We start from the raw sequence: 11,825 nt of genomic DNA, 5'->3' as shown, positions 1-11,825 counted from the left end.
TTTCAAATTTCAAATCCAATTCCAAATTGTTTGAAAACAAATCTAACCGTTTTCAAATTTTCAACCCAATTTTAAAATCCGTTGAAAACAAACTTAACCGTTTTCATGGCCATTGTGATGACGATTCCTAATTATTCGATTCTCGATTTTCTAATCCGTGATTCGGAATTTCAAAAACCGTCTTTGGAAACAACACTTTGTTTTCAGAGCCACCGCAATTTCAACTCAAACTGTCTTTTGATAACAAACTTAAGACAACTCTTCAACTGATCGACTTTCGGAGATCTCTACTCTTCGGAAGCTGTCGATAAAACAACAAATGAATCTTTTTTGAAAATTTCTATTTTCGAAAATTTCAGTCCACCTTTCCGATTCAGCCTCGAGTCGATTTCAAGTCAAGTCGTCTAAATAACGTTAAGTCTCCGCCGACATTAGTACCTACCTTCTGGTCTAGGTCATGTCGCCTAATTGTAAACGACATCCTCAATGGCGTTAGCGGAGTCAAAACCTCTCGGGTATTAAACCCGTCTTTCCCCTACATTACGGGTCAAAGGTCAAGTTTGTTTACGTGTCTTGTCTAACGGCGTCATGCCAGTAACACACATCCAAACTAAGTCAGAAGTCGTCTGTCTAGGCATCACTATGCCAAAGTCGACACTCGAGTCCAAGTTCAATGTCTTGCACCAAAAGTTCAAACACAAGAGGTCATTCACGAACTTTAATTAACTCATAACCTAGTCACACCGTCGCGTCTTCACAGCAAAACTGCCTTTTTTGCATATGTGTCGTACTTGCCTTTGTTTGCGCAATCCCTGGCCAAGACGAGTTATAACGCCTATCGTTATGTCAAATAGGAATCCCTTGGGTGCCATAGATCGTCGACAAGAAACTCAAGAAGCAGAACAACCTTCATCCGCCATGACGTCCGCTGAAATCAACAACATGGTCCTTCGACTCCTAGATACCGTGGAAAACTTGAGCACTCGTCTCTCCCAATTTGAGGACAAAATGGTAATCGGGAATTTTCCCTCTTCTGAAATTGAGCAAAGGGTTAAGCTCCTTAAAAGCCGACTACTTGCCATCGACAAAACCAAAACCAGATGACCTCATAGGTCCTTCCCTGATTTGGGTATCCCTTATGCCACAGCCTTGGAAAGGCTAACCTCCCATGGAAAGCTCAAACCAATTGGTCCAACTCCAGACCCTCTACCAAACAAGCGAGAACGTATATGGGACGGAAAACTGTTTTGCCAATATCACCAAGGTCGCGGGCACGATACTGAAATGTGTCTTCCCCTAAAAGGCGTTATCCATGACATGATTGAAAAGGGAGAATTACCACTACCCCCCTCAACAAACAACAAAAACAACCCTCCAGAAAACCCTATTGGACACAATCAGGAATCTTCCCTAGACTTCTCTTACCTCAGTCCTCCTGACTGATACCGTCGTTTAGTACTAAAATTAAATTTATAATTCCAAACTAAAACTATAGCTAGTGATAGTAAGGATCGAACCACAGAGAGACAAGGTTTATTTTGTTTGCCATTTTTCAGTCAATAAAAGTAACAATTAATTGGGGGGTTTTGAGTTTGGTTGATTAACTGGCTAATTGCTAAAATGAATGTTCTCAACAGGATAAAGAAAAGACTGGAAACTTCGGTTCACCATGGCAAATATCAGGTCAGTAAGGTAGCAGGAGTCTTATGATACGGTCCCAGGGAAAATAAGCTAGCTATTTGAACAAAGCTCAAATAACCTCACGGTCTATTAATTCCCTAGAATTTATCAAAGCTTTCGCTCAAGAGAAATTCCAAATCTAACGATAAATCAAATTACCAATCTTTCAATCTAGTAAAGAAATTTATCAAAAGATAACAAGACCAATACGGAAGAACTCATACTACACAACAATCCTAATTTAATACCATGGCTCACCTTGTTCCCAATCAAAGAAATTATCTACGCATAATAATAACTACACTAACTTCGAAATTGATTGCAAAGAATAGATTTGACATAAATGAATCGAACTAAAACAATAGGGAAGAAATTAATTGCTGAAATTAAATTGAAGAAAATAAGAATCAAAATAACAAGGAAATAAAGAAGAGGAAGAATTGCATAAAAAGCTTACTAATTGAATTCAAGAACAAAGTATTGAAATCGAAGGTTTCCGTCTCCAAGCTAGATCTAAAACTGAGTTTTTCCAGAATAATCAGCATAACCTAAAAGTTGTTGCGTTCTACTGATAAAAAGATACTGAAAGTTAATTACAAGTTGGGCCTTTAAAAGTCTAACACGGAGAAATAGATATCTGCTCAAAAACAGGTCAATCGACCGGTCAGAGTGGTCGATCGACTGGTAAATGCAGAACAGCAGCATCTGATAAACTTCAGTGGTCGATCGACCAGTGATGGCAGTCGATCGACTGATGGTGCCGTGCAGAAACACTTCTTATCTTCAAAAACAGCTCCTCACTCCAATGCACGCATCCCGAGGTGAGTGAGTACGACCCTCCTTCGTCTGGGCTTCCTTGAAGTTGCCTCCGGAGGACGAATTAGGCTTGATTTAGCTTACTTCCACTGATTCCTACAACAAATCATAGAAAATGTAAAGTAAACCGTTTCGGGAGAAATAGTAGCCTTAAGCTAACAATTATGCATAGAAATACGTGCCAAAACCGCAGATAAAGTGTATAGAATATGCACGTATCAAATCTCCCCAAACCAAACCTTGCTTATCCCCAAGCAAGCACTATGACCCGTATAAAAACTAAATGGAAAGGAGTACATTTCAGAGCTAACTACAAGCCAATGCCAAACCGTTTAATGCACATAGTCAACTACTGCAAAGCTTAAAGCAAGTGAACAAATTTATGCATATCATAGAATTAAGTCGGGCGTTCGACCTTGCAAGACTCATACAATCGGACTCTCTCGGATCACTCTTCTCTCAGCAAAGCAAATGGCAAGATTATATGTAAAAGAGAGGGAAGAAAAGTACAGTCTCTCACCTAGACTGCGACCGACAAAACATGTATGCTTGACTAGCATGAATAATGATTCTAGCTACCGTACATACACATAACCACCGTCAAGGACTATCACAAGCCGAACTATTGCAAGATTTGGATATGTGAGGCTAAGTGGGAAAGAAGGGGCAAAACATTTATGGAAAAGTGAAGGTAAGAGCCAAGCTAGTACCAAACAATCCATTAGAAACCGTATTCCGTTCTTCCAACTCAACATAAAAACTATGCCTTTAGTGACTAGGCAACACAAAATCCCAAACAATCGCCTCCAATTCGTGAGGTAAGCACATGAGGCGTGTTCTTATTTCAACCAAGACCTTATTATTTTCAAAACTCTCTCTTTTTTTTTCTTTTCCTGCATGTTTCTTTTTCTTTTCTTTCATTTTCATTTTTTTTTTCAACCTCTGAACTGGTGGTCGATCGACCAGTGATGGCAGTCGATCGACCACCCTTACACAACCAGAACCTTCTGCCCAGGTAAAACAACTCTTTTTTTTTTCATTTTCTGAATTTTTTCTTTCTTCCTGTTTTCAGGCTGAAATAATTCCTTCACTTCTACTACTTACAAACGAACAAAAACTGCTTCTAAACTAACAAAAATTCCTCTACTACTTCCTAGCTTGGCACAATGGTAGGCTAAGTATGGGATGTAGTTGAGGGCAACTGGCAGTTATGGCGTATAGTGGAGTTAATGGGGTAAAACGAGAAAGGGGGAGGATGCAATAGTTCTCAAAACATGCAATACCGACCACAAACCAATGCGTATAGGCAATAAGCAATCAAAATTCATACATGTGCAAAACATGAACTGAAGGGAGTACTACTCTCAATCCTAAATTAACCGATCATGAATGTCACCAGTTATAGGCTCTATATCTCAGAAAGTATAAGTAGTTTGCCAAAAGTAATGAGTCAAGTCTAATTACCCGAAATTAATTCCATGACAAAATTTGAGAAATCACTTATAATTCTCGCTAAACAGTTGTGAAAAGGCAAGGAATGGCATATTTGACTAATAGTGCAAAATCATCATTAATAACTCCAATCCGACTCAACTATATGCAAAAGTAAACGTGATGTTTTTGATTTTTTTTTTTGAATTGCCAAATTTTTTCTTTTCTTTTTTTTTTTTTTTTGAATTGAATGAATGAAAACAAAAACCCAAATGTAAACAGAAATGCACTAAACATGTGACTGAAATGCAATAAAAGGAAACAAATGCAGATGCAAAACAAAAGGCATATGCATATACCCTCCCCAAACCAAAACGCACAATGCCCTCATTGTGCTCAGCAGCAAATCACCAGCAGAAAAATGGGAGAATAAAAGCATAATAAAATAAAAGGAAGCTAATAGAGAAAGGAAAATAACTCACAAAATACGACCTCCCCAAACCAGCCAAAAACGGGGAGGTAACCAGCATCTAATCTCCACCATCGTAGTCAGAGTCTCTGTCCTCGTCGGACCCCGAGTCGCTCTCCTCCTCCTCCTCCTCCTCCTCGGCGGCGGCGTAGGGTGGCTCTCCTGGAAGTGGAGGCACCAGCAGTAGTAGTGGGAGGGGGTCTCCTGGCAGGCTGAGGGTAGCCGCCCACAGGAGGGACAAAGAAGGAAGGGTGAGTCCAGTCACCCTGTGGGAGCATCCCTCCCCTGGCTAACTCCTCGTAAACCTGGTAGAGGGCTAGAGCCGTGTCTAGCTTGTGCTCGTTGAAACTCCTGCACAACTCACCCAAGACACGTGACATCGCCCTCTGGTCCATGACCGGAGGGACAACCAAAGGAGTGGGTGCTCGAAAAGTGGCCGGGTAGATAGTGGGAGCAGGAGTGAAGGAACAGGGTGCCTGTCCAGTGGAGGCACGAGCTCTCCTCGAAGTGCTAGCAGTAGCAGTGGCCGCCCGCAGAGGAAGCCTGTAACTAGGCAAGGGCGGCCTAGCTGCCCTCTGAACAGTAGTAAGGGGCAGGACAGGAGGGTAGCCAGTGAAAGGAATGCGGTCACAGATGAAAGAGTCTATCTTCCACCGCATCTGTCTATCAACCCAATAGACAGCCCTCGCGTAAGGAAGGTCCATGAAACGTTGGTCAGGGTCGATGGGGTCCTCCTGTCGGGGGAAAAGTAAAACAAGCCGGTTGGCGATACGTGTCACCAACCCACCACAAGCAATGGTGGTCAAGGTGCCCTCACTTACAGTCTGAAAGTGAGTGGCGGTCAAGTATGCAATGTTATAGATACGGGCTGTCCGACTGTCAACGTTCAGATAGCCCGCCAAGATCGAAAGCTCAATATTATTCACATTATTAGACTCTTTACGGCCAAAAATGGTGTTACCTATCAGCCGTAGAAAATAACGAAGAGGGGGCAAATGGACGGAAGTGCCCGTCCTTTTTGCCCCGTGAAAGTCACTGATACAAGACCACATGACCCGGTGAATGTCAGAGGTATCCGAGGTTCGGCCCTCGAAATAAAGACCCAGAAAACCAGCAAAGTCAGCTAGTGTCAGAGAGTAATTGACATTGAAAAGTCGAAAACAAATGCAAGGTTTGGTCAAATCAGCCACGAAAGCTTCCGAGTCGAAAGCATAGGACGAAAAGAATTCAAGGGTCAAAACATAATATGTGAACTCAGCCATGTCCACAAGACCCATCATACCCGTCCCGTTTAGCAGGGACACAACTGACTCGTAACAGCCTAATTTCTCCAAAGTGTCTTTATGGAGAAACCGGGTAGTTGTGACCTTCATACGCGAAACAAAGAAAGAAAATTTAGCGCGCTGAGTAGAATTAGCAAAGATAACCTGCGGATAGTCAGGTAGACTATCCGTAGTGGCTTCTATCATCAGTGGCGGTCCGCGTGGCCGCTTGGCAGGACCTTGGCTCGATTGTCCTTATTGCATGGGCGCCTTTTCTTTTGTCATTGTTATTACCTGTAATTAACGCATTAGCAACGAGAAATCACCTAGCAATGTCAATTTCTGGAAACCCGAACAAAATCAAAACTGGAAGGCAAATTAGGGTTTCGAAAAAAAATGGGGGAAATGGCTTTAAACACATCCTAGCTGCTTATTTGCTTTGAAAATAAAGGGGGAAAAGGTAGAATAAGCGATTAAAGCATAGGAAAGACAAGAAATCAACCCAAAAGTCGATTTCCCCAAATCGATTTTTTTCATCTCACAAGCATATAACTCGAAAATTTCGCATAAAAACCATAATAAACTCGAAAAATAGAGCATGGAAGTGAGATTAGAGACATACCTTGAAGAAACTTTGAAGATTAAAGCAAGAAAAACAAGTGCAAGACGGGATTTAGGTGAAAATCGCAGAAGGGGGATGAAACTTTAGGGTTTGCTTAAAAGTTTTTGTATTTGTGAAAATGAATAAGTGAATGAGTAAAACTCCCATTTTCAGTTGTAATCTGATCCCGCAGAGTGGTCGATCGACCACTTTACTCGGTCGATCGACCGAGCAACCACTTAACAGATTCTGGAGTCCCGTGTTTTGGTCGATCGACTCATTGACCCAGTCGATCGACCAATTTCCCTGCACAGTAGCTTCTGGTTTCTCCGCTTCAGTCGATCGACTGAACCACCTAGTCGATCGACTACTAGAGCTGGCAATTAGGCTTTAATTCATCAAAAATTGATTTTGCCATCATAACTTCCTGTCTTTCTCTCGCAAATATCCAGTGAACCATCTACGCACTTTGCATAAAATAAATTCCTGCAAAAATTATCAAAGGCGCGCAAGTTTTCCAAACCAAGAAATTGCAAATTAGAAGAATTAAAAGAAAACAAAAAACAAAAAGGACTCAAAAATGCGAATTGAATGAAATAACGAAATAAAATTCCTAAATTACAATTAATTACAACCTGGGTTGCCTCCCAGTTAGCGCTGGTTTAAGAGGTCCCGCACGACCTTTTTACCTCACTTTGCATCATCCGATAACGGGTCGAAGTACAAAACCTCGACCTTCCCAACATATGCATCTGATCCATGATAGTGCTTCACATATTGGCCATTAACCTTGAACCTTTCTCCAGCAGAGGTCTCCAATTCAACTGATCCGAACTTTGTAATTGCTGTGACCGTATAGGGGCCGGTCCACCTGGATTTCAGCTTACCAGGAAATAAACGGATACGAGCGTTAAAAAGAAGTACCTTATCGCCAATATGGAACTCGCGCTTGATGATTCTCTTGTCGTGCCAGCGCTTTGCTTTCTCCTTGTAGATCCTTGCATTGTCATAGGCCAGACCTAAATTCCTCTAGCTCATTCAATTTGTGTCATGCGTTTCTCACGAGAGAGGTTAGGATCCAAATTCAAATCACAAATAGCCCACCAAGACTTACGCTCCAACTCAACAGGTAAATGACATGTCTTACCATAAATCAATCGGTATGGTGACATCCCGATTGGCGTTTTAAACGCAGTTCTATAAGCCCATAAGACATCATCTAACTTAAGACTCCAATCTTTCCGTGATTTAGAAACAACTTTAGCTAAGACTTCTTTCAATTCTCTCATTAGAAACCTCAACCCGACCACTAGTTTGGGGATGATACCCCAAACCTCTACGATGTTGGACACCGAATTTAGTCAATAAAGCACTAAGTTGTTTCTCTTTAAAATGCATTCCCCCATCGCTAATGACAACCCGAGGGACACCAAAACGAGGGAAAATGATCTTTTTAAACAGTTTAATCACGGCCTTTGCATCGCAATGGGGGGTAGCGATAGCTTCCACCCATTTGGATACATAATCTACAGCTACGAGGATATATTTATTACCTTGACTGCTCGGAAAAGGTCCTTGATAATCAATGCCCCAGACATCGAAAATCTCAACCTCAAGAATGCCTACCTGTGGCATCTCATGTCTCTTGGAAATATTCCCCAATCTTTGACAAGCATCGCACTCAGCAACAAAATTGCGACAATCTGCATGCAAAGTTGGCCAATAGAAACCAGATTGGAGTACCTTAGCTACGGTCCTGGACGGACCGTGATGACCACCATAAGCAGAAGAGTGGCAAGCCTCTAGGATATCCTTCACCTCCCACTGAGGTACGCATCTCCGGATGAGACCGTCTGCGCATTCCTTGAAAACATAAGGATCATCCCAAAAATATTGTCTAGCATCATAGGCAAACCGCTTCTTCTTTGCCATGAAAGCTCGGGTGGTATCCTACATCCACACACAAAGTTAGCAAAATCGGCAAACCACGGAGGTGGATAAGACCCTGAAGTAGTAATAGCTAACGGACTTTCATCGGAAAAGAATCATTAATAGGCAACGAATCATCCCTTTACGTACGGTGCCCAGACGAGATAAGTGGTCAGCTACCACATTCTCTGCTCCTTTCTTATCTTTGATCTCCAAATCAAACTCCTGCAAAAGGAGTATCCACCTCAAAAGCCTCGGCTTCGCATCTTTCTTAATAAAGAGAGTCTTCAATGCTGCATGGTCATTATAAACAATAACCTTAGAACCTAACAAATAAGACCGAAATTTGTCTAAGGCAAAAACAACAGTTAGAAACTCTTTCTCAGTGGTAAAATAATTGACTTAAGCCTCATCCAGAGTTCGGCTCGCATAGTATATGGCATTCAAAGCTTTATTCTTTCGTTGTCCCAGAACTGCACCGATCGCATAATCGCTGGCATCACACATGATCTCAAATGGGAGGTCCCAATCAGTAATTTGAATGATTGGCGCAAAAACTAGGGCCTCCTTTAACCTGTTAAAAGCGACAAGGCACTCATCGAAATTCAAAGACAAACATCCTTAAGGAGCAATTGTGTAAGTGGTTTAGCAATTTTTGAAAAGTCCTTAATGAAACACCGGTAAAAACCAGCGTGACCAAGGAAACTCCTCACTCCTTTAACATTCACGGGAGGAGGTAATTGCTCAATCACCTGCACCTTTGCCTTATCAACATGTATACCTTTATCGAAATCGATGCCCTAACACAACACCCTCATTGACCATAAACCGACACTTTTCCCATTTAAAACAAGATTAACATCTATACAACGCTGCATGACTTTATCAAGGTTAGCTAAACAACGATCAAAGTCACTACCATAAACTGAGAAATCATCCATGAATACTTCCATAATATTTTATATATAATCGAAAAAATCCCCATCATGCACCTCGAAAGGTAGCGGGCGTTACACAATCCGAAAGGCATTCTATGATATGCAAAAACACCCTATGGACAGGTAAAAGTAGTCTTACTCGATCGTCCGGATGAATAGGGATCTGAAAGAACCCTGAATACCCGTCTAGAAAACAGAAAAATTTGTTAGAAGCAAGTCTTTCAGTCATTTGGTCAACAAAAGGGAGGGGGAAATGGTCTTTCTTGGTGGCGGCATTCAACTGTCTATAATCAATGCACATCCGCCACCCTGTTACTACTCGAGTTGGTATTAATTCATTTTTATCATTTTTGACCACGGTAGTCCCTCCTTTCTTCGGGACTACCCGAATCACTAACCCACTTGGAGTTGCCAACTGTATAAATAATACCTGCATCGAGTAGTTTCATCACCTCAGCCATAACAACTTCCTGCATCTTCGGGTTCAACTTGCGTTGACCTTGTCTGTAAGGCTTGTGGCCTTCTTCCAACTCTATCCTGTGCATACAAACATCAGGGTTGATGCCCTTTATGTCATCCAAAGAGTAACCCATAGCCTTCCTGTTTTTCTTGAGTACACACATCAAAGCAGACAGCTGGTCATCATTGAGCTTAGAGCTAACAATAGCTGGGTACTGCTTCGTATCATCGAGAAAAACACACTTAAGATTAGGAGGAAGTGGCTTACGCTCTGGCACTTTTACCTCTACAGCGTAGACAGAATCAGCTTCAATGGTGTAGCAAGTGTTGACTAAGTTATCGTTGGCCAAGCTCAAAAGCATCTCATCTTCTTCCTCATTGAGCTCGTAGCTCTCCATTGAGGCTACCAAAGCATTTGGCTCCTCATCATTCTCCACTGTATTACCAGCACACTCATCTAAACGGGTTAGATCAGCTAAGGGATCCTTGGCTAAGGATTCCCTCCAATTACAAGTAACAACCCTGTCAACAATATCAATGGAATAACACGTATCCTCATCAACGAGTTCGATTGCCTTGTGAGCAAGATCAACTCAATGGTGTCATCCCCTACCTCTAAGGTGATGGTTCCGCGTTTGACATCTATCACGGCCAATTGTATGTAAGAACGGTATGCCTAAAATAATAGGTATCTGACTGTCCTCTGCAATGTCCAAAACAACGAAATCGACAGGAATAAAAAACTTACCCACTCGAATGGGTACATCCTCTAGAACACCTATAGGTCTCTGAGTCTATCTATTTGCCATTTGAACGGTAATATCGGTCACCTTAAGTCTACCAATGTTTAACCTTTCGCAAACAGAATACGGCATGACACTAACACTGGCCCCTAAGTCACAAAGGGCCTTTCCAATTACGTGGTTACCTATAGTGCAAGGAATTGAAAAACTACCCGGGTCCTTTAATTTAGGTGGCACATTAACTTGTGAAAGAGCATTACATTCCTCCACAAAAGCAACATTACCATCATCACGAAAATTTCTCTTACGATTCAAAATATCTTTCATAAATTTAGCGTAAGAGGGTACCTGGGTAATTAAATCAGTGAAAGAAAGCGTTACCTCGAGATTCTGGACCATCTCCAGAAACTTACCAAACTTACGCTCCAGCTTAGTAGCCTTCAAACGCTCCGGATACGGGACTGCAACACTGGTCGTAGGATCAGTAACCTTCGGCTTCCGTAGGTTTAAAACCCCCGTCAAATCATCAATGAGTGATGAATCATGCAAACTAGTTGACGGATTTGCATCCTGCTCTGGAGTACCAGTCGATCGACTGATATGAGTGGTCGATCGACCAAGTAAGCTGGGCGTGAATAGTTTCTGTCCAGAATTGACTTCGTCAGGTGTCTCAGCCGATCGACTGAGAATGTTGGTCGATCGACTGGATGTGCTGGGTGTGAATAGTTTCTGACCAAAAACTGTTTTATCTGACGCTTCAGTCGATCGACTGAGAATGTTGGTCGATCGACCAGAAGTACTGGCATTCAAGCTCGTTTTTGCACCAGAATTTAAACGAGCTTCTTCATCATTTCCCGAGTCTTCCTTTGGCTTATCGGGACTTTCATAAGAGAGGCCACTTCTGAGATTGATGGCATTGATCGTCTCAACCGGCCCTTCACATTTGCTTGAAGAATTAGCAGCTTGCTTAGCCTCCATATTCTCCAATTGTTTCACAAAATTCCTTGAGGACTCAATCCCGGCTGCTTCCATATTCGCCACTTGAACCAAAAGGAGTTGGACCATCTCTCTCAACTTCTCGATCTCATCTGAGTTTTGAACAGGAATTTCGACTTTCTCCTTGGAAGCTACAGAAATCTCGAGCTTCTCGAGACGGGTAGAAATGGAAGTTATAAGTGTCACAACGGCAGTCATTTCATCACTTTGCTTTCGTGACTTTCCACGTGAACTTCCAAACTCAGCTCTATGGACTGCCATCTCCTCAATAGTGTTCCAACCTTTACTTTGACCGCTATTGTTTTGAAACCTGCCATTAGCAGCTGCATCCAGGATGACCTTGTAATCATCATATAGAGCGTTATAAAATAGGTTGCAAAGATACCATTGCTGAAAACCATGGTGAGGAACAGCTCGGACCAAACTTTTGAAACGTCCCCATGCTTTACAAAAATCCTCATCGGCTCCTTGCTGGAAACTTGTGATTTTACTTCTCAAGGC

General features: G+C 42.1%; 1 non-coding gene across 1 annotated transcript; it reads left to right on the top strand.

The window, feature by feature from the left end:
• The first annotated feature begins 11,718 nt into the window (after positions 1 to 11,718).
• LOC141625637 (small nucleolar RNA R71) lies at positions 11,719 to 11,825 on the top strand. Its single transcript, XR_012535406.1, has one exon. It is a non-coding gene; the product is annotated as a small nucleolar RNA R71 (small nucleolar RNA).

Source organism: Silene latifolia, chromosome X (assembly GCF_048544455.1).
Source record: "Silene latifolia isolate original U9 population chromosome X, ASM4854445v1, whole genome shotgun sequence".
Taxonomy (NCBI): domain Eukaryota; kingdom Viridiplantae; phylum Streptophyta; class Magnoliopsida; order Caryophyllales; family Caryophyllaceae; genus Silene; species Silene latifolia.
Note: the sequence above shows the minus strand (reverse complement) of the source record. Positions and strands in the feature narration are given on the sequence as shown.